The following is a 22,591-nucleotide window of genomic DNA, read 5'->3' as shown; positions in this document are numbered from 1 at the left end:
ACTTTTTATACAGAAAGTTCTTTAACATGTTAGTAGGTCTAATATTATCTGCTATAAATGATTTTGCGTGTTTGTGGTGTGTGTTGGCATTTCGTCTAGGCTCCGCCCCACAGTTATCTGGCAACAGCCAGGTATGCCTGACACTATAAAGGGGGCTGCTTGTCCCCCTTCTCACTCTCTTGCTCTTGCTCTCTTGCTCTTACCCTCTTCTGCCTTTGTCCCTGCTCTCCCCATTCCCCTCCTCCTTCTCTCCATGTGCTCATGGCTGGCCTCTACTCCTTTACTCCTCTCCTCTTCTATTTCTCTACTTCTCTCTCTCTGCCCTACTACCCTCTTAACCCCCCTCCTCATGCCCTGAATAAACTCTATTCTATACTATACCATCGTGTGGCTGGTCCCTCAGGGGGAAGGGATGTCTCGGCATGCTCCGGCTGAGGCAAGACCTCCATAGAACATACACCCTCTCTCCTTTATCTTTTATAAACACAACGTTGGTGCTGAAAATGGGACAGATCCTCTTTATCTTTTTATAAACACATCACAATGCCCTTCCCCATGCCCTAAATAAACTATTCTATACCGTACCGTATGGGCCCTCAGAGGCACCCCCTTCCCCCACACCATACCATGCCCCTACCAAACATAACCCAGTCTTTTTCTTTTTTATAAAACACAACAATGTGTGCCTGCTTCTGGAGGCCAAATGTTGACACTGGATGCTATTGTCAATCGATTCCACTTTAATTTTTGAGTCAGGGTCTCTCACTGACTCTGAGACTTAACTCTTTGGATAGGTAAGCTGGCCAGTAAAATCCAGGGCTCCTCCTGCCTCTGCCTCTTCAGCACTGGGATTAAAGGCAGGTGCACTTGTATTTGACTTTTACGGGGTTCTGGGGATCTAGATTCGGGTTCTCATGCTGTGAAATAAGCACTTTATTGACTGAGCCATCTCTCTGGTCTCTGGTTTTATATTTTCAGTCATATGGTACCTGATTCTTTTCCAAATATCAAAATACGCCTGAATTTGGAGGTTTTCTCAACTGTTCTGTTACCCTTTAAGCCATCACCTGCCACTTCAGTGCTGTGTCCTCTGATAGACAAATTGTATGAGTTAGGTCAGGTCATGCACAAGACTTCCCATGTCTGGTCACCGGATAGCTCTCACTAAGCGCTTAGTGCTAAATCCTCGTCAATCCCTCCCTGAAGGCTCATGGAACCTCGGGGAAGAGGAACAGAAAGTCCGTCTGACCCAGGGAATGGGGAGGAGCGACGCTTTCGGGGTGCGCGGCTATTGTACTCTTGAACTCATGGTAACTATGGTTACCGGCACAGGATCCAGTCAACAAGACCAGTCAGCATCCTGGCAGTCAGCACTTAGAGGACTTAGTGGCTGTGGAGGGGGACAGGTGCATGATGGGAGGCCGTGGGTGTGTGGGAGAGAGTTTTCGAGTTCCTGGAGGAAGTGGGGGGAGATTTGGGAGTATCTGCGGGGAGTAGAAAGGAGGTGTATGTAGATTTCCAGGAGAAGTGGATGGAGTTATGGGGCCTATGATAAAGATGCACTGTTTACATGCGGAAGGCTGTGATAGAAGGAAAAAAATCATGTTCTGTGAGAAACTACAGCTCTCCACTTAAGCCTTAGGTCTTTCTCACCCTATTGCACTTTTTTCTTAAACCTCTACATCTTTCTATTATATAATTCACCGCCATTGCTATCCCCACTTCATCGCGCTGGCATGTAAGATGGGTAAAGCCAGAGTGTTTTATTGTTTGTTTTTGTCTGTATTGTTCTGTGTTCGCATCCCTCAAATGATTCTAGTCTCACGGTAGGTATCTAGTAAGTGCATCCTAAATCAATGAGTGGCCAACTTACCACATATCATTTCCCTGTTATACAATAGTTGGCTATACACTCTGTTTAGGTAGACAAGGGGACGTGGATTGTAGATATGACTTCTGTGGTTCTTCAAGGCCATAAACAGATTAGTGTGTTGTCTTTAGTGTTGGAGTTACTACACAATAATAAATCTCTTGTTTTAAATGTGTGACGTTATGTTTCCTGCAGAGGCAGCAGACCCCTAAATTTTGGGCAGACAGAATTGGTTTTGGATACATCAATGAGAAAAACGAGAACCTGTTTTATGAACACATTGGGGGTCTCTGGTGAGACCTGAGACTAGATAGACCTGGACCTAGAGGAAAAACAAATTCTTTTGTTCTATTAAAGAGACAGAGCCATGTCATTGACTCCTAACAGCAACCTGCTACTCCTGCTGATGTGTTTTATGAAACCAAGGATACGTTTTAAAGAGCTCGGCATGGTGTGGTAGGAGGGGGTATCTCTGCAGGCCCACGTTGAGGCATTCCCTCTCCTCCCAAAGTACCAGGCATATGATGAGTATAGTATAGAATAGGGTTTATTTGGGGGGCATAGGAAGGAGAGTTGAGAAGGGAGAGGAGACAAAGAGAAGGGGACACACACACACACACACACACACACACACACGGGGGCGGGGAGGCTGGCTGCAACATGTGGAGAGACGGGGAGGGATAAGGGGAGAGAAGAAGAAGGGTCAGAGAGTCAGAGAGTGAAGGGAGACTAAATAGTCCCTTTTATAGCAAGCCAGGCCTACCTGGCTGTTGCTAGGTAACTGCTGGGTGGAGCCTGGAAGGAATGCTGACATTCATCCATTTTGGTTTAATTTAAAAATGAGAAACTAGAAAGAGATGACAGTGAAGCAGGACTAGGGTCATCATGATCTTTAGCTGCTTCCTGCTGACTTTGGGGTGACGTGTCTCTAGGAAACTTAAGAAAATGGGATAGGGATGTTGGTCCAGTCTTAGGAGAATTGGCTGTTGGATCTTGCTGTCCAGGTTCTGTGGAACCATCTTTGAATAGGAAGAAGGTGCAGGTCCAGAAGAAGTACCTGTATCTAAGAAAGTAGACTAGAGCATCTGTGGAGTTGTCCTGGACGTAGATGTTGGGTAAACGCCTAGACTTGGCAAGATGCTGAAACACGTAGGTATGCATACACATATGCACACATGCACGCACGTACACACACACACATACACACACACACACACATGCATGCATGCACGCCCATATATTAGAGGTAGAGAATAAAGTTAAGAAGGTTTAGAAGAAAAACTTTGTTTAGGTGTACATTTGAAACCCTCAGGTCTTGGTGGTTGGGGTGAGGGGAGTCCCTGAACCAGGGAACAGGAGAGGAATCCTGCCCTCTGGAATAGGTAACAGGTAGGCACTTAGATTATTGATCACCAGGTATACTTATCTGGAGGGAGTCTATTTGGTCCGTGAGAGGTAGATCCGAGTGGGCTTCATGGAGCTTATAAGTTTCCAAGAGAGATAAATTTGTTAACAGCATGAATAGTCTTTGAGTTGAGCTCAGGAAAGATAAAAACCTTTCATGGAGCAGAAGGAGCAAGAGGGGCTTTTTCCCTCTGTCTAGAAGACTGGATGTATATTAATTTAGCAAAATGAGAACCAATGTTAACTTTACATTTAAAAAACAGAGGAAACTCAAAAATTTGATGACCTCGTGAATATGATTGTTGATCTGATAGTTTAGCATGAGAGACACCTTAAGTCTATGGTTAAAAGACAACCAAAGGGAACTTAAATTTGTAACTATGATAGCTTATAGTGTAGATCTAGCATGAGAAACACTTTAAGTCTATAGTTAGGAGACAGCCAAAGGAAACTTAAAATTTGAACTTGTGATTATAAAAGTGGATCATAGAGTGGGATGTTTTATTAGGGTTAGGCTAATTTATAAGAGTTATATTGATAAATGTTAGGATTTTGAACTTTTGTTCTTTTTTTTTTTTTTTTCTTTCTCGGAGCTGGGGACCGAACCCAGGGCCTTGCGCTTCCTAGGTAAGCGCTCTACCACTGAGCTAAATCCCCAGCCCCAGGATTTTGAACTTTTGAAGTCTCAATATAATGGCTTATTAAGGGGAAGAAATAGGAAGTGTTTAGTCACCGGAAAACTGAGTTTAGATATGGAAGTAGCAGGGGGTTACATCTGAACTTGTGTATTCTTTATTGAAGCTTTTGAGCAGGCAAACCTGTCTGTCTATTTGGTAAGAGATCTGGTAGGCTTCACTAATTAGTGAATTGACTAATAAGCTAATATGGTGGTGGATTACCTTGGGGTAAGGAGCTAGTTGTCTATTTTCTAGCTGTCAAGCTGCAGTCACCTTAGCTGTCAATGTAATCAGAAATCTGGGAAGAATAAATTATAATCTAGATGTTACATATTAATTAAAATGACACAAGCTGGTCTACAGTCCACTACCTAGACAGCTCTCCCAGGTCCTTGTGGTCTCCATTGTAACTTGGGTAAGGCAGGCTGGCATCAGACCCAGGAGTTGAGAAGACATCCTGTGGAGGGTATCTTGGGAATATAAGACATTTAATTCTCCGGGTGTCCTCTGATTATCCACAGTTTAGGCTGAGCCCTGGCAGTGGGCAAGGCAATGAAGCAGTCTTTCTCAGTGGTTATCATGCCACAATCCAAGTAGAGTCCTTTGTCCCTGTGCCCAAATCTTCTCAGAGACCTTGGGGGGATCACTGTTAGGATTTGGGAGTCTCTGTCATAATAAGCATTTGTTATATTTAGCAGATTCCTAATATTTATTAAGCATATCTAAGTTAGACAGTCTGTGTCTGTGGTTAATTATTGTATCTAGCCAACAAAGAGGTTACATTGTAACTTTAATGACAGCAATGGCAGTAGCAAAAACAAGGCTAAACATATCTTTAAGGCAGTGGTCATTAACTTTTTTATTGTTGTAAATCTTTAATGAAATTCTTTTTTTTCTTTTCTTTTCTTTTTTTTTTTTTCAGAGCTGGGGACCGAACCCCGGGCCTTGCGCTTGCTAGGCAAGCGCTCTACCACTGAGCTAAATCCCCAACCCCTGTTGTAAATCTTTAAAGTAGTATTAAATTAAATTATTTATCGAGGCAGGATAGAAACCATATGAAAACTTTACCTTAATTGAAAAGTGTCTTTGGAGACCTTAAGTCAGGCTGTTCTACGTGTGAAGTGGGGACTGCCCATAACGAAGATGGTAGACATGAGACTGCCTTTAACCAAGATGGCGCTGAAGCTACAGCCAGCCATGTGACTGCCCTTAGCGAAGATGGCGCTGAAGTTAGAGATATTTATCTATAGAAGTGTGGTTATGTCAGCAGAGACAAATGTACAAAGAGACAAATAGACACGTTTTGTCTGGTGGACAGGGCATTATGTGCATGTGAGGAGATATCTCTCTGTCACCACAGGCAGCCTCTGCCGCCGTGCAGTGGCCCGGTGCAGCAGGTCTGAGTGGAGCGCAGGGGTTTCTTTTCCTGCTATAGCTGACTTAGAGCTGGTGCAGATCAGATTGGAAAGAAATCAGAGATAACAAATTTCCCAGGAAGTAGAAATTTAAGACTGCCCGCTGGAGCAAACTGCTGGCAGCGACGGGGGAGGCAGAGTGAGTTAAGTGTGAAACAACATCTGGAGAGTACTGGAGAGTCAAAGGAGCAGCGAGCGGAGGGAGAGCTAATTGGATCAAGGAATAAAGCAGTTGGGAGTGAAGGTGGGGAAAAGCCGGCACACAGAAAACCTTCCATTTTTCTGGATCACTGGCGGGAGTTGTAAAGTTTTTTTTGTTTTTTTTTAGTGGCGTTAAGCGGCCATTTAGAGTTATTATGTAGTGGGTATTGGGCCAAATTTAGTGTGTGAATTTGGAATCCTTTAAGACCAGGAGGCGTCCCAGTAGGGAGCCTGGAAGTAGCTGTGAAGATATATCCTTTCAGCGAGAGTAGAGGTTAATAATATTACCTCTTGCCGCTTACGAGCAGCCGGGCTAGATTGTCAAGTCGTCATGAGGAGACCTAGGGGCTGAGCTGAATGGTTTACCTAGGCCTAGGATTTTCCAGTAGCTAGACAGAGAGAGGGAGAGGAAGAGAGGGAGAGAGATATATATAGAGAGACAGAGAGAGAGAGAGAGAGAGAGAGAGAGAGAGAGAGAGAGAGAGCTCACCCAAGGGTAGAGGGGGAGAGAGAGAGAGAGAAAGAGAGAAAGAGAGCTCACCCAAGAGTAGAGGATCTAAGACGAGTCAGTAAGAAGGACCAGCCCTGTAGTCATGTAGACTGTGGGTACCTCTATCTCTAAGGACCCCAGAGGGTGGATGTGAGCTCAACAGCCCTTCCTTGGGACCAGGTACCATTTACACTGACTAACGGGGGTGGGGTGGGGGTGGGCTTACCAGTTTGCTCGTGTTTGGATACAGAGAGCTAGAGATCTGTTGGCTGGAAAATACATGTGGCCACGGGAAATGTGAACCCGCGGGTTTTTAAAATCTGAGTCACGGCATCAAGTGATATGTTTTATAAAACCAAGGCTATGTTTTATAGAGTGCGGTAGGGTGCAGTGGGAGGGGTTACCTCAGCCCGCCCATGTTGACGCACTCTTCTCCCGAGGTCCCAGCCACACAGCAGGTATAGTACAGAATTGAGTTCCTCTGGGGCCCTGGGAAGAGGAGTTGAGAAGGGAGTAGAGGCAGAGAAAGAGAGGACAGAAAAGAATGGGGGTTGGGGAGGGGGCTGGACAGAAACACGTGGAGAGGGGAGAGAGAGAGAAAGGGATCAGAGAGAAAAAAGAGTCAGAGAGTGAAGGGAGGCCAAACAGTCTCTCTTAGAGCAAGCCTGGCCTACCTGACTGTTGCTTGGTAACTGTTGGGTGGAGCCCAGAGGGAATGCTAACACCTGTAGATCAGGTGTCACTCAGCTACCAACAGAACAACTTCTTCCTGCAGTAGACAGGAGTTAATACAAACACCCACAGCTAGACAACAGGCAGAGAGTGAAAACCTTTGAACGTTTAGTCCTAAACAGGATGTCTTCATCAAACCCATCTCCTTAGGACTCAGGGAACCCTCCTCAAGCAGAGGAGGTAAGAGCCAATGGGAATAAAAGACAGACCCCAAGAAAATCGGACCTTCCAGTTACAATAGGACACACAAGGGAACTCAGAGACTGGGCCAGCATGCACAGGGCCTGCACAGGTCTAAGCCACATGAGGTCTTAGTCCGGAGAGGGGAACTGGGAAGAGCCCTCATCCCTAACCCAGAAGCTAGCTGTCTCCAATGGGTAACCTCTTGCAGAGAAAAATTAGCGTTCTCCAATGGAGTCTCACTGAGTATACAGACCACAGCAAAGTGCAGGTCCGGTGCCCAGCTGAGGACGGACAACACAAAATGCGCTCAGTGGTCTCTTCGGAGATATTCTGGGCCTTTGTTATCTTGCTGGTCTTTTGCTTATATATTATGGTTTCTGATTCTTCGTGTTTTTATGGGTTTTATGGGTATAAATTTGTGTGAGCTTCTCTGTGTGTATGTAGTTTTGGACTCCCTCTTTTTCCTGTTGTTTGTTTTGTTTTAATATATATACATACATATATATGTATATACATACATGTATATATATACACACACACATATATATATATAGCTGTTTGTTTTCTAAAAAGAGAGAAAGAAGACATGGAATTGGATGGATGAGGAGTGGGGAAGACCTGAGAGGAGATGATGAAAAGGAAACCATGATCAGAATATACTGTATAAAAACATATTTTCTTTTTAAAAAAGATTTATTTATTTATTATATATAAGTGCATGGTCGCTGTCTTCAGACACACCAGAAGAGGGCGTCAGATCTCATTACAGATGGTTATGAGCCACCATGTGGTTGCTGGGATTTGAACTCAGGACTCTGGAAGAGCAGTCAGTGCTCTTAACCACTGAGCCAACTCTCCCATATTTTCAAATAAATAAAAAAGAAGGAAAAAAGTACATCGCACATTTCGACCACATTTTCCTTCTCCAGCCTTCATCTTTCTCCTCCCTGACCCTTCCTGTTCCCATTAGTGTCCTTCCTTCCTTCCGGCTCCGGAAGCATGAAACTTTGATAAAAGAAACGCAGAAACTCAGTCTCTGGAGAGAGACAACGTCCAAGTGTTGAGTCCGTTCTTCTTTGAAGTCCACTAGGTAGGCATTTCTTCAGTGTGATACGTGTCCAATCGCTCCGTTTTTTAGCATTGCCTAATTTAGATAAGGTTTTTCCAGGAAGCCATGGGGAAAACTGATTTCAGCATTTCAAATGACCCATGCCTCTCTCCGTAAGGGAAGAATCCCATTTCACAAGTGATCATTAAGGACAGGGAAGGGGTGAATTTGTTAGTCAGTCACCAAGATCCTCATTAGTGAGCTAGCGAGTAAGGTAGCCTGCTGAGTGATTAGGCGGAAGGATGGAGAGGGGATTTGCATACTTCCAGATCCGATCTTGTTAATACTGGATAGCTGATTAATAGCTGTGGAGAAAAGAAAGGGCCTGCTGGATGGCCCACAGGGAGCAAAACCTAATTAGAGGAACTGTCCCCTGCCCAACGCAGCTGCTGCCTCGAGGTTGATGCATAACCTTGTGACACTGCGCTTGGAACTGAGCCCAAGTCTTGCCCCTTTCTCCGAGTGTGACTGTATGATTCACTGATGGGAACAGCGGTTCTCTGGAGGTGAGCCCTCCTACGTGTGAGCCTCAGATCCCAGTGGACTCTTTTTGAATTCACCCTCCCTTGGAGAGTGTCAATTAGGTAATCTCTCCTACTCAGGTTTATGATTAAGGTGAATTAGAAAATGAATGGCACTTAGGCTGCTTATGAGAGGTGAGCTCGGGTCTTTTCTACAGAACTATGTTCAGTAGCACTTCATATGAGCCTCGAACCTTGTCTACCTCAGCTTCTTGGCTGTGCAGAATTTCATTCCTGTTAATGCTGTCCTTGACAGAGCGGCTGATTGTTGACACAAAGGACAGGGAGGGGGAGAAGTCTCCACACTTGGCCAGAACTTTTGGATGACAATCAGGTATGCCTTGCTCGAAAATTCTTTCTCAATAAGCACGACAAGCAGAAACACTAACTTTAGAAATTTATAATGGAAAGAGTCCGGGGGGACCCGATCAGCACACGCACTTAGAGGTAGCCACGTGACACTCTGGTATTCAGCAAGGCCAATTGATGACATGTCTAATGACGTAACCTCTGAACATTCAATTAGGCTTCAGTGATCTGGGTCTAACTTCTTTGTGTGTGTGCTTTGCATGTGCATGCTAATATGTGTCAGTAAGCACAGGGGCCAGAGGAAGGTGCTGTGTGTCTTCCTCTAACACGTGGTTCTCAATCTGTGGGTCATGACTTATGGGGGGGTGGAGGTGTCAAATGACCCTTTGATAAGGCTTGCATATCAGATATTTACATTAAAATCCATAGCCATTGGAAACTTAGAATTATGAAGTAGCAACGAAAATGATTTTACGGCTGGGGGTCCCCACAACATGAGGAACTGTATTAAAAGGTTGCAGCCTTAGGAAGGTTGAGAACCACTGTGGTGATACTTTATGCTTTATTTCTTTGAGGCTGGTTTTCTCTGAACCTTCAGATTCTGGATTTTGGCTAGGCTGGCAGCCAGCAAGTCCTAGGGACCCTCTATCTCTGTCCCCACTCCTTTATCAGTGAGGCTATAGGCACAGTGAGCATATGCCTGTCTTGGTATGTGGGTGCTGGGATTTGAATTCAGGTCATTGTGGGTGTATGGCAAGCACTCCTAACCACCGAGCCATTTCTCCATCCTGATAAGCATCTATGTGCAGTGTTATACTGTTTTGACTGCCTGGGCTTTGTGCTAAGTGGTGGAATTGTTTGTGTGGGTTTCCCCACTTCTGTCTTCTTTTCCAATGTTTTTGCTATTCTGGATCCTTTAAAACATTCACTTAGCTTGTCCCTTACAAAAGGCACTTGGATTTTGAGGGCACTGATTAAATCTTTAAATATTTTGGGGAGTACCACTAAGGTACCAGTTTATGATAACAGAGCTTTCTTTCTCTCTCTCTCTCTCTCTCTCTTTCCCTCTCTTTCTCTCTCTCTCCCCCCTTCCTTCCTTCCTTCCTTCCTTCCTTCCTTCCTTGGCTTTCTTTAGGATTTTTCAGCATGCTTGATCAGTTTTTTTTCTTTTTCTTTTTTTTTTTTTTGGTTCTTTTTTTCGGAGCTGGGGACCGAACGCAGGGCCTTGCGCTTGCTAGGCAGGCGCTCTACCACTGAGCCAAATCCCCAACCCGCTTGATCAGTTTTGATGTATGCGTCTTTGCCATCTTTGGATAAATTTATTCTTAGGTATTTTATTGTTTTTGATACTGTTGTAAAAAGGAATTGTTTCAATTTCCTTTCAGATTGTTCATTACTAGTGTGTAGAAATTCAACATATACATTGGTTTCTTAGAGTATAGTGCCTTAGACCCTGTTTTGTCACTGTGAAGAGACAACATGACTATGGCAACTCATAAAAAATAAAACCCATTTAATTGGGGCTGACTTACAGATTGAGAGGCCTAGTCCATTGTCACCATGGCAGGGAGCATGGCAGCACGCAGGCAGACACGGTGTTGGAGAAGTAGCTGAGAGCTATATCCTCTTAGCAGGAAGAGAGAGGGACACTGGGCCTGGCTGGTGCATTTGAAACCTTAAAGCCCACCCCCACAATGACATACTTCCTCCAACAAGGCCACACCTACCCCAATATGGCCACACCTCCAATCCTTCTCAAGTAGTTCCATTCTTTGATGACTAAGAATTCAAATGTATGAGCCTATGGGGGTCACTCTTACTTAAACCAGCACAAGTATCATAGTTTGGCTTCAACACAAAGATGTTAGTAGAATCATTAAAAAGTTAGCATGTCCTCCCCTTTTCTAGAATTTGAAAGTCTGAGGATTACTATTAATAGAGTTTTAATATTAATGTTTCATAATATTCTACAGTGAAGTCACTTGTTGTAGGATGATGTCATTATTCAGCAAAGAGGGTCCAGGATAAGGCGAAGTCTATCATTGGATGAGAAGGAAAGGTAGGCAGAAAAAGTCTAGGAAGGAGGAGTGAGCAGAAGAAATCAAGATGGAGTCCACGGAGGAGAATGGTTTGGATTTAGGTAAACCAGATTGATTTTATCTTGTCTAGGTGGGCGGTTTATATCGTTATCAATTGGCAGTGAATTTATTGTATGGATGAATTGTGGATTGAGAATTTAACATGTAAATCTAATTGCTAAATTACAGGTTTCTGGAACTTTGATTTACCGGGCTAAAGAGGACAGTGTGTGAAAGAAATGGCTGAGAGGCAGTTGGAGCATGCGGATCTGGTTCTGTTGCGTGCGCAGGACCCACAGAATGAGGTGTGCGTGTGTGCGCGCGTGCGTGTGTGTGTGTGTGTGTGTGTGTGTGTGTGTGTGTGTGGTAACTACTGCCTAGGGACCTAGCAGAGAGGGAGGCTAAAAGGGAGACAACCTGGAGAGGGCGGCTTGCGGACCACCGTGTGGCAGAGTAGCAGCTGGAGTGAGTGGATCTAGCATGTGGGAACTGATAGAAAATGTTCCTTTTAAATTTTTACCACAGCAACCTGCCTGAGATTTTCTTTGTAGGAAATTGTAAAATTACTCATTCAACCTCTTTATAGGTTATAGGTTTATTCATAGTTTTTGTTTCTTTGAGTCATTTTTCTTAGTTTGTATATTGTGAAGAATTTCACTTAGGTCATTGAATTTGATGACATCATTTCCAGCCTTCATTTATAGTCATTTTGTTTCTGTAAATTCAGTAGTAGTACCCCATTTTCATACTTGATTTTAGTAACTTGACAATTATCTTTTTTCTTCTTTTTTTGTTGATTTAGTTAAATAGTTTTCAATTTATTTGCCTTTTCAAAAGCATCAATTTTGATTTAGTTCTTTCTTTTGTTTTTTTGATATTTTATGTCTCTTCCTTGCTCTAATCCTTTTTATTCTTCATTGCTGCTCTTCTTTTTGAAGTTTTTCTTTTCTTTTCTTTTTCTTTCTTCTGTTCTTTCTTTCTTTCTTTCTTTCTTTTCTTTTCTTTTCTTTTTTTTTTTTTTGAGACAAGTTCTCACTATGTAGTCCTGCATGGCTTGGAACTTCCTGTGTAGACCAGGCTGGACTCAGTCTCACAGGGATCGCCCTGCCTCTGGCTCGTGAGTGCTGAGACTAAAGCTTTCTTCCACCACCTTTGGCTTTTCTGGTTCCACGGATATGAGTCTCATGTGTTCATCTCAGAATATTTTCTAGTTTTCCATTTTCTTTGACGTGTTGGTTTTGCAGTGTTTTATATAATTTTCACATATTCATTGATGTTCCAGATTTTTCTTTCTTTTATTGATGGAGCCAGAGAAGATACTTAGTGTGCTTTATCTGTTAAAAGTGCATCAAGGGGGTGGAGAGATGGCTCAGTGGTTAAGAGCACAGAATGCTCTTCTAGAGGTCCTGAGTTCAATTCCCAGCGACCACGTGGTGGCTCACAACCATCTATGGTGGGATTGGATGCCCTCTTCTGGTGTGTCTGAAGACAGCTACAGTGTATAATAAATAAATAAATCTTAAAAAAATAAAAAGTGCATCGAGAGTTGTTTTGTGGTGTAAATACGTCCTACCATGCAGATAGTTCATGTGTGGTTTTGAATTCTGTATGTGAGAAGAAAGTTCCATAGAAATACTATGGAGTCCTCTGTTAGAATTCTCTAAAATCTGTTTGTCTGTCTATCTTCATCTACTATCTATTTATGTATCTATATATGTATCTATGTTTCTATCTATCCATCCACCTACCTACTATCTATCATCTATGTATCCAGCTATCCATTCATCTATCTATCTATCTATCTATCTATCTATCTATCTATCTATCTATGTATCTATGTATGTATTTATGTATGTATGTATGTATGTATGTATGTATGTATGTATCTATCTATCTATCTATCTATCTATCTATCTATCTATCTTTCTATCATCTATCCATCCATCCAGTGTGGCTTACAGGCTATAGTCTGGCTAGTGCAACAGTGACTGTTTCTGGACCAAGAATCTGGCTCAGAAATTGTGGCTCAGTCCACAAGGCTGGATGTCAATCAGGTGCTGGAGTCCTGGAGGAGCCCCAAGAGCTGCTGGTCCTCAGTCTGTGCTGGAGTCCTGATGAAATAAGTTCAAATACTCACAAAAGAATGCCTCAGCAACAGGAAAGATGAACTTGCCAGTGAGAGTGAGGACAAGCAAGTAAAAAGCAAAATCTTCCCTCTTCTGCGTCCTTTTATATGTGCTGCCACTGGAAGGTGTGGTCCAGATTTATGGTGGGTCTCCCTACCTCAAGGGATCCAGTGAAGAAAATCCCTCACAGGCATGCCTAGCTGCTTAGGTTTTAGTTGAATACAGACATAGTTAGTCAAGTTAACCATCGAGATTAGCCACCACAAGCCTGGCTGCTTTATAGCGGGGTTCAAGGGTTCTTCCGCATCCATCTTCTTTCTAGGTATTCTATCTACCGTCGGAAGTGGAACATTGACCATTGCACTTACTGTTGACATTTCTCCTGTGAGTTCTGGGAGGTTTGTCCTAGCGTCTTATCTCTGGTTTTAGACGAAAGTCTATGTTCCTAACTGCTGTTATCACTTCAGTGGACTGACACTGTTGTCAGATATTAGTGACTTCCACCTCTTATCACCTAGTCAGAGAACTTACATCTCAATTTTACCTCTCATTCTCCTGTGCAGAGTCTGGTGACCAGACGGAGGGTGCTTCTGAATAGTTACTCTGGTCTGGGTATTTGAGAGGCTGTTCAGTACCTCAGGAACACAAGGTAGCTTCCCAGAGTCCATATTCTTCAGACTTTTAGATTCACAGAGTCTTCCCTTTCCTCTTATGTACAGCAGTTTATCTTTTATTGATTCTGAGTTTCCTATATAGCCCTGTATGGCAAGCAGCTAGTCTATCTGCCTTTGACGTTTTAAACAAATGTCACCATGTACAACAATGAGGTACAACTAATGAGGTGACGTCTGGGAGAGTTACAGATTATATGACGTTAAGGCATGTTCTTTGAACTATCACTGCCAAGTATAGCTAGTTGGATATTGATAGGATTAGATGGCATTGGGACTGGAGTCCTCACTCACGACCAACAACTTATAAGAGAGGGACTGGAGCAGCAGGACCGTGATGGCTGAACGGGAGCTGGTCCTGGGAGGAGCCGTGACACCCTAACGCTTCCTGGAACATCACGAATTGTTAGCTATCTTTACTTGGCTCTAGGACCCCCCTAAACCTTGTGAGATGACTTCTTAGCAGGAGGCTTTCTGGTAGGGAACACATACCATTGCCTCTTCCTATAAGGGTCTAAACAAACAGGCCTGTCAATCACTTGGGCAGAACAAAGGCCTACAGGACAAGCTGCTTGTTCCAGAGACTTTAGGAATAGTGTAAAACCTGACTAAAATTTAGATGGTGTCTTAGTCAGTGTTCTATTACTGTGAATGGACTTATGATCACAGCAATTTTTTTTTTTTTAAAGACAGGGTTTCTCTGTGTAACAGGTCTGGCTGTCCTGGAACTCACTCTGTAGACCAGGCAGACCTCGAACTCACAGAGATCCATTTGCCTCTGGCTCCGAGTGCTAACATTAAAGCCCTGTGCCACCATTGCCTGGCTGACCACAGCAAGCCTTACAAAGAAAAGCATTTAATATTGGCACTTGATAACAGTTTCAGAGGTTTAGTCCATGGTCACCATGGCAGGGAGCATGGCGGCATGCAGGCAGATATGGCACTGAGGAGGAGCTGAGAGTTACATCTAAATCTGTAGACAGCAGGAAGACAGAGACACTGGACCTAGCTTGAGAATTTGAGAACGCTCATCCCCAGTGACACGTTTCCTCCAGCAAGGCCACACCAACCATACAAGGCCATATTTCTTAATCCCTTCCTAGGGCCACTCCCTGGTGACCAAATAGTCATATCTACGAACCTCTGAATTTTCAATGGAGATTACAAGGTTAGGGGAATACAGGGTTGGCCAGAGTGAGATCCCAATGACATTAATTGTATTGTGTGTTTGTGTGTATAATATAATATATATATATATATATGTGTGTGTGTGTATGTATATAGATCACATATATGTGTGTTACATACATTTATACATTATATATAATACCTACATACACTTGTTTGTGTGTGTGTATGTATGTATATTGGCATGTACACGCACGTTTGCACATGCATGTGGAGGTGACAGGTCAATGTCATGTGCCTTCCTCATTTGTTCTTCTAGTTTTAAAAACAGGATCATTCTCGCTCAGCCTGAGTCTCAGCACCCTAGCAAGGCCTGCTTGCTGGGAAGCTCTCAGGATCTAATTGTGTCTGCATCCTCAGTTCTGGGGTGACCAGCATTGCCTCATCCACATTTGGCCTAGGTGCTGGGGGTCTAAACTCAGGTCCTCAAGCTTTCATGACAGGCACTTGGCTTATTGACCTGTGTCCTTATTACCTCATTCTAATCCTCACTGAGAGTGGAGTCCACTCTGCTCCCTAAACTGCTGTACTGATACTGGGCTTGCTATCTTCAGTGTCCCTCTATGCTGGGGAGTGGGAGATGGGACCAAAGAGGTTGGAATGTTACACAGTTTTCTTCCTGGGATTCCATCATTTTCCCCTCATGCTATAAAATTATTAATTTTATGATTCTGAAAAAGCCAATCCCAATAAACTTTGCTGGTTATTATGCTTATAGACAGGAAGACTTAGATGTCTCCTTCCTGCTATGTTTTTAAAAAGATTTATTTATTTATTTATTTATTTATTTATTTATTTATTTATTTATTTATTTATTATAAGTACACTCTAGCTGTCTTCAGACACACCAGAAGAGGGCATCAGATCCCATTACAGATGGTTGAGAGCCACCATGTGGTTGCTGGGATTTGAACTCAGGACCTCTGGAAGAGCAGTCAGTGCTTTTTTTTTATTTGTAAAATTTTTATTCACGTGTGTGTGTGTGTATGTGTGTGTGTGTTCGCTTGTTTGTATTAGTGCCACACACATGAAGGCACCTGCAGGGACCAGAAGGTGCAGACCTCCTTGAACTGGAGTACAGGCAGCTGTGAACTTCCCATGGGGGTGGAGGGTCCTGAACTCAGGTCCTCTGAAAGAGCAGCAAACATTCCTAACTGCAAGTCACCTTTTCAGGTCCTACTTGTTTATTTTGTGTTTTGTTCATTTGAAACAAGATCTCCGTAGGACAGGCTGGCCTTGACTTTGATATGGTAACTGAGGCTGACCTTGAACTCTGGATCTGTCCCCATTTCCTAAGCTCTGGCATGAGGAATAATGAAGTCTCTACTTACCTCAGTTTAGGCCCTCAGAGGAGGGGAGGATGACACAGTATTTGAACCTGTTTACACAGAGTCTTTTTAAGCTACCGAGTCACTCCAGAAGAGAAATGACAGAGTAACTGGAAACCATACTGAAGATTTAAGTTGGCTAATAAGAAAAGGTAACACCTTGTCCATATAATAAGAAAAGGTAACATCTTGTCCATAACAATAGAAATGTCCGTGGAACAGGTTTACAAGAGAGTCTGGCACACAGCTAGGGCTGAGTTTCCCTTAGGGTTGACATCAGTGGCAAGGAACAAATAAAAAGAGAAACCTGATCAAGATCTGAGGGAAGAAGAGTCATGCTCATCCTCACTATAAAATGCCACTATCAACCTGGAGAAAAGGCTCTCAAACACAGTATTAAAAATGTATCTAAAGTAAGGTTTAAATCCTGACATTTGTAAATGTTTTACTATTAAAAAGAATAAATTACTGTAGATAAGTAGGTCACATACAATGAAATTACTCTCAAATACTTGTATGCTTATGTTTTTTGAGACAACATCTCACTTGGCCCAGGCTATGTAGCTGAGGCTGGGCTTGAACTCCTGATCTTCCTGCCTCTACCCTCCCAAGAGTTAGTATTACAGATGTGCACCCTATCACACTTGGCTTCTAGAATGAGAAAAGGTGGAGCTTCAACTATTAGCAAGTGAGCATCTTATTTCCTGTCATCATGGCTAAAGACGAATGTTGCTCTTGCTGAGAAAAAGAGAGCTCGGCATCAAGGGGTGGAGGCAGAGTGCCGGGAACCAGACTACACTGGTAGAGCACTTGCGTGTTCTTCCACGTTCCAAATCAGGGGAAAGGGCTTTAGGACACATGTGACAGAGAGGACTAAGTAGGAGGCATGCTCTGAGGCCTGAGGAAACAGGACCAGCCCTCTGCAAGTTCAAGGGCAAACACCGGTGCTGTCACTTATATGAGTACCAAGAAGTCTGCCAGCACTGCTGACACACCAGAGTTGGTTCTTGTGGGCAGAGCTTTAGAGCTAGGGTGGAGCCAAGTCCCAATCCCCTCAGTTACTCATGGGAAACTCGCTCCAAGGCCACATAGAAGCTGTTCTTGTCATCTAGGCAATGCCAGCCAATGGGTCCAATCTCACAGTCTGCACAGACCAGAAACCGGATGTTGCCCACGTCCTCAAAGATGAGCATGTCATTAACCAGCCAGTGTTCCTGGGGGAGATCACCCATCAGGATTGCTGCCGTCCGCCAGATCCGGCTTCTTCCTCATGGAGGGGAGGAAAAGCTGCCGGCGAGAGAAAAAGAGCAGTCCCTGGCTGCAGCACCCGAGAGCCATTACGCTGGCACAGCACCGCCTTCCGGTTCCGGCCTTCCGCTGACACTAGCTCGTTCTGCAGCTCGCAGGGTTCCATGGCCGCGCTGCCGCAGCATCAGCCACAACGGCACATGCCCAGTCAGTGCTCTTAACCACTGAGCCACCTTTCCCTTTCTACTATTTTTAAATGTTTGTTTATGTGTGTATTTTGTGTGCCTATGAAATGTATATACATGCCCATGGAAGCCAGAAGAGGGTGTTGGATCCTCTGGAGCCAGAGTTAGAGATGGTTGTGAACCATCTAGGGTGTGTGTGTGTGTGTGTGTGTGTGTGTGTGTGTGTGTGTGTGTGTGCAAACTGATGTCATTCAGTATCTGAATTCTAGAAGTGTCCAAGGCAGTGCAGATCAGTCTAGTAGCTGTGATCCTTCTACAGTGCTGGGGAAAAACGGGTTTTCAAGGCTGGCTTCCTTCAAAGATCAAGATGTGTTTTTTTTTTTTTTTTTTTTTTTTTTTTTAAAGATTTATTTATTTATTATATATATAAGTACACTGTAGCTGTCTTCAGATACACCAGAAGAGGGCATCGGATCTCTTTACAGATGGTTGTGAGCCACCATGTGGTTGCTGGGAATTGAACTCATGACCTCTGAAAGAGCAGTCGGGTGCTCTTAACTGCTGAGCCATCTCTCCAGCCCTCAAGATGTGTTTTGACGTAACCCCAGGGTTGTAAAATATGCTTCTCGAGAGAAGGTTTGTGACTCCAGTCTTTGCACTGGTCTACGCTTCAATCTCTAAGGCAGGCAAGAAAGTAGGTTGAACTCCTAATACCTATTTCATAGAATCAATCTCTCCCTTTCTGTATGCCAGAGGCGCAGATCAGAACTCTAGTCTTCTCTCTCCGGCTTCTTAAAGGTGTTGAAACAGGGCCGTGGAGAGAATGAACGCTATGCCTCTATTATTTATGCAGAGAGACAGAGTGAAATCTCCCAGCTTCTGAATTCACCGAGTTGGCTTGGAGACGCGTGTCTCCGACTCCTCCCTTCCTTTGGCAGCAGGATATACAGAGCCATGCCAGCTGGGACACTTCCCATCTTCCTCCGCCACCTCCTCTTGGCATTCTGACAAGAATTCTGTGTTCGTATACAACCATCCGGCTCTGGTACTGACTTACTGGCTCCATGTTTATCCTGGAATTTCATTTGCAGGGGCACATAGCAACGGTATGCATAAAGTTATCCAGATCCAGTCACCGAAACATCCCTTTAGCAGACATTTAACACTTGTACGAGTGCCGGCTATTAAGCTAGATGCTCCGTGAGGATAATCTGAAAGATGATCTTAATTGGCACTGCAGCTCCTTCTAAAATATTTTATGTGTCTGTGCTTGCATGGGCTTCTATGTGCCAATTTCTGCAGTTGCCTGCAGAGGCCAGAGGAGGGCGCCAGATTCCCCGGGACTAGCGCTTTAGAGCATTGTGAGCAACCTGACATGGGTGCGGGGAACTGAACCCAGGTCCTCTGGAAGAGTGACGAGAGTTCTTAACCAGTGAGTGACCTCTCCAGACTCAGCAGTAGCTCCTTTGCTTGTCCAGGAGACAGCGTGGACTCAACAGTGCAAGCCTGCCTGAATTAGGGTGTTCTGGGTGATTACACATGTATCACCATTTGGCTTTGGCTGTTTTCTAGCGTGAGGATATCAAGATGTCTGTCTAGGACGGATCACTGTAACCGTACAGCAAAGCACATTACTGTTGTCAGAGAGGTGTAAGAGGTGAAAGGATGTCACCATGGTTGTCATGGAAGGGATGAATCACACTTGTCACCTTTCCAAGTACAGCTCTACAAACTGTCCTTTTCATCAGCTCTGGCTTCTGTCTTACTAAAAGGTTCATTCTTGTAGCCCTTTGAAGACAACAGATCTTTGCATGACGAGAAGGCCTTCCAGTGAGGCTGGTAACTATAGGCTTTTCTAATGTCTTAGTTAGGGTTTATTGCTGTGAACAGACACCATGACCAAGGCAACTCTTTCAAGGACAACATTTAGTTGGGGCTGGCTTACAGGTTCAGAGGTTCAGCCTATTATCATCAGGAACATGGCAGCATCCAGGCAGGCATGATTCAGGAGGACATGAGAGTTCTACATCTTCATCTGAAGGCTGCTAGCAGAATACTGGCTTCCAGGCAGCTAGGATGAGGGTCTCAGAGCCCACACCCACAGTGACACACCTACTCCAACAAGACCATGCTTAATAGTGCCACTCCCTGGTCTGAGCAACATCTAATATTGCCCAGTTCCTGAATAATGACACAGAGGCTTTTATTTTTCCCATGTGGTAGCTATGAATTTTATTTTTTCCATAACTTTTAAAATTCATATTACATCCTAGCAGCCACAGCCCCCCTTCTTTCTCTCCTCCCATTAACCCCTCCCCTTCTTCTCAAAGAAGAGGAAGGCCCCCTTGGGATCACCCCACTCTGGGACTAGTCCCAGCAGGACTAAGCACCTCCTTTCCCACTGAGGTGCAACCAGGTCGTCCAGCTAGGGAAAGGCGATCCAATGGCAGGCGGCAGAGTAAGAGACAGCCTCCGCTTCGATCGTTAGGGGACCCACATGAAGATCTAGCTGCACGTCTGTTACAGATGCGTGTGTGGGCCCAGGTCGAGCCCCTCCACACTCCTTGCTTGGTGTGGTTCAGTGTCTAGGAGCCCTCATGGGCCCAGGTTGGTTGACTTTGTAGGTCTTGCGGTATTCTCGACCCCATGGAGGCTTACTTTTTTATTAATTAATGCCCAGGCCTTAAGCTAGGCTCGTTCCTAACTAGATCATGACTTAATTATTCCAATTATACTAATCTAGGTTCTGCCACATGGATGGTTACTTCTCCTCAGTCTTACAAGTCCGGCTTCCTCCACATCTCGGTGGTAAATATCACGCATCTCACTCTTTGCCAGAATTCGTCTCTCTCCTGGATGTCCCACCTTACCATCCCGCCTTTTGCTATAGGTCATAGGCATTTTGTTTTAACCAATCAGAGGGTGCCTTAAGCAGGCAAGGAAGGACAGAGACAATGTTCACACAGTGCACATAAACATTTCCCTACAGAGGTTGTCACATGAGAAGGTTTTCAGCATTGAAGTTCCTTGAAAAAATGTACTAGAGACTTTTAGTTTTTAGTGAATGATATGTCATGTTTTTACACTCTTCTGGGGTAGAATGAGGGAAGAATATTGTCCTGCAGACGGGCTGCTGGTTTGACTAGTTGTGATCAATGGGCTGTGTACAAAACCAATTTGAGTCACTTCTAGATATTTAGCTGCCAAGGTGAAATACCCCGTCGTGGTTGAGTCTCAATCCACATCTTTAACCATTTTGGTGTTCAATTTTATTTTCCAAAGTGCAGGTGAAGTAATTCTTTTCTTTCACTAATGTGATATAATGGTAATAATCGTCCACATTGCTGCCAAATTATAACTTAAGGCTTTTGTTTCGTTTTTCTGAGATAGGGTCTCACTATGTAGCCCTGGCTGTCTTGGAGCTCACGACGTAGACCAGGCTGGCCTCGAACACACAGAAATACACCCACCTCTGCCTCTCACGTGCTGGGATCAAAGGTGTGTGCCACCACCACCTCACTAGTATTTTGTACTGCAGTGGTTGTAAAATACTCACGTGTTTTGGGAGTGAGCACAACTTTGCATTTCTATGGCTAATTGTGAGATTCGCAAGCCAATTGTAGTTACTGGCTTTTGGGGCTCTAATTTCTAGAAACAGTTTGCTTCCTGGCAGGATAAAACTTTGATCATTGATTTTTCTCAGTTTTAGTCTTTGTTCATCATATTCAGAATACTGCTTTCAGAAAACAATGCCAGAAATGCCATGTTCCCCAACTCCCTGGTGGTTAGGACGTACCAAATGAGTCTAGCTTCTTTCAGTCAGACTGTGTCATAGAACATTTAATTGGTAAGAGAGCAATGTGGGTGGGATCCTTAGAGTGAGGGACAGCAGCTGTAGCCAATTACGCTTATCTTCCTAACACACAGGTGCAAGCAATGTACAGTTGCCTGTAATTCACGTCAGAGTCTGATGTGAGAGGTCCTGGTGGTCCTATGCTCACTCAGGGCCTTAGGCTTTTTTCTTCTAAACTGAAATCTGTGGTTCTGTCATTTTCTTTCTCTCTCTCTCTCTTTTTTTTTTTTTTCTCGGAGCTGAGGACTGAACCCAGGGCCTTGTGCTTGCTAGGCAAGCGCTCTACCACTGAGCTAAATCCCCAACCCCCTTCTTTTTCTTTTTTTAAAGATTCATTTATTTATTCTATTTAAGTACACTGTTACTGTCTTCAGACACACCAGAAGAGGGCACTGGATCCCATTACAAATGGTTGTGAGCCACTGTGTGGTTGCTGGGATTTGATCTCAGAACCCCTGAGAAGAGCAGTCAGTGCTCTTAACCACTGAGCCATCTCTCCAGCCCCTGTCATTTTCTAGAGCCTCAGAGATAACAGAGCTAGAAATCAGTTCCATCAGGTAGTAAAAACTGCTGTTTGGTCACCAGACCCCATTTTATGTATACGAGTACACTGCAGCAGTCTTCAGACCTGAGCCACCATTTGGAGGTGTGGCCTTATTGGAGTAGGTGTGACTTTGTTGGGGGGGAAGTGTGTCCAAGTGTGGCCTTGGAGGTCCCTTATGCTCAAGTTACGTTCAGTGTGTCAATTTCCTTCTGTTGCCTGCAGATAAGATGTAGAACTCTCAGTTCCTTCTCCAGCACCAAGTCTGCCTGCCCATGCTTTCCACCATGATGATAATGGACTAAACCTCTGAAACTGTAAGCCGGCCCCAATGAAATGTTTTCCTTTATAAGTGTTGCCACGATCATGGTGTCTCTTCACAGCAATAAAACCCAAACTAAGACAGCTGCATAGTGATTTTGAGGCTAGCCTGGGCTATATGAGACTGTATCCCAAAAAAGAA

The 22,591-nt window shown here is 44.1% G+C and overlaps 1 protein-coding gene and 1 pseudogene; both read right to left on the bottom strand.

Annotated features, from left to right (window-relative positions):
• The window catches only part of Erich1 (glutamate-rich 1), a gene marked incomplete at its 5' end in the record, with an annotated part of 52,793,804 nt that overhangs the window by 17,543,341 nt on the left and 35,227,872 nt on the right, over positions 1–22,591 (bottom strand).
• Positions 17,228–17,770, bottom strand: Rabif-ps1 (RAB interacting factor, pseudogene 1; annotated as a pseudogene).

The sequence above is a fragment of the Rattus norvegicus genome, chromosome 16 (genome assembly GCF_021556685.1).
Source record: "Rattus norvegicus strain SHRSP/BbbUtx chromosome 16, alternate assembly SHRSP_T2T, whole genome shotgun sequence".
NCBI classification, from domain to species: domain Eukaryota; kingdom Metazoa; phylum Chordata; class Mammalia; order Rodentia; family Muridae; genus Rattus; species Rattus norvegicus.
Note: the sequence above shows the minus strand (reverse complement) of the source record. Positions and strands in the feature narration are given on the sequence as shown.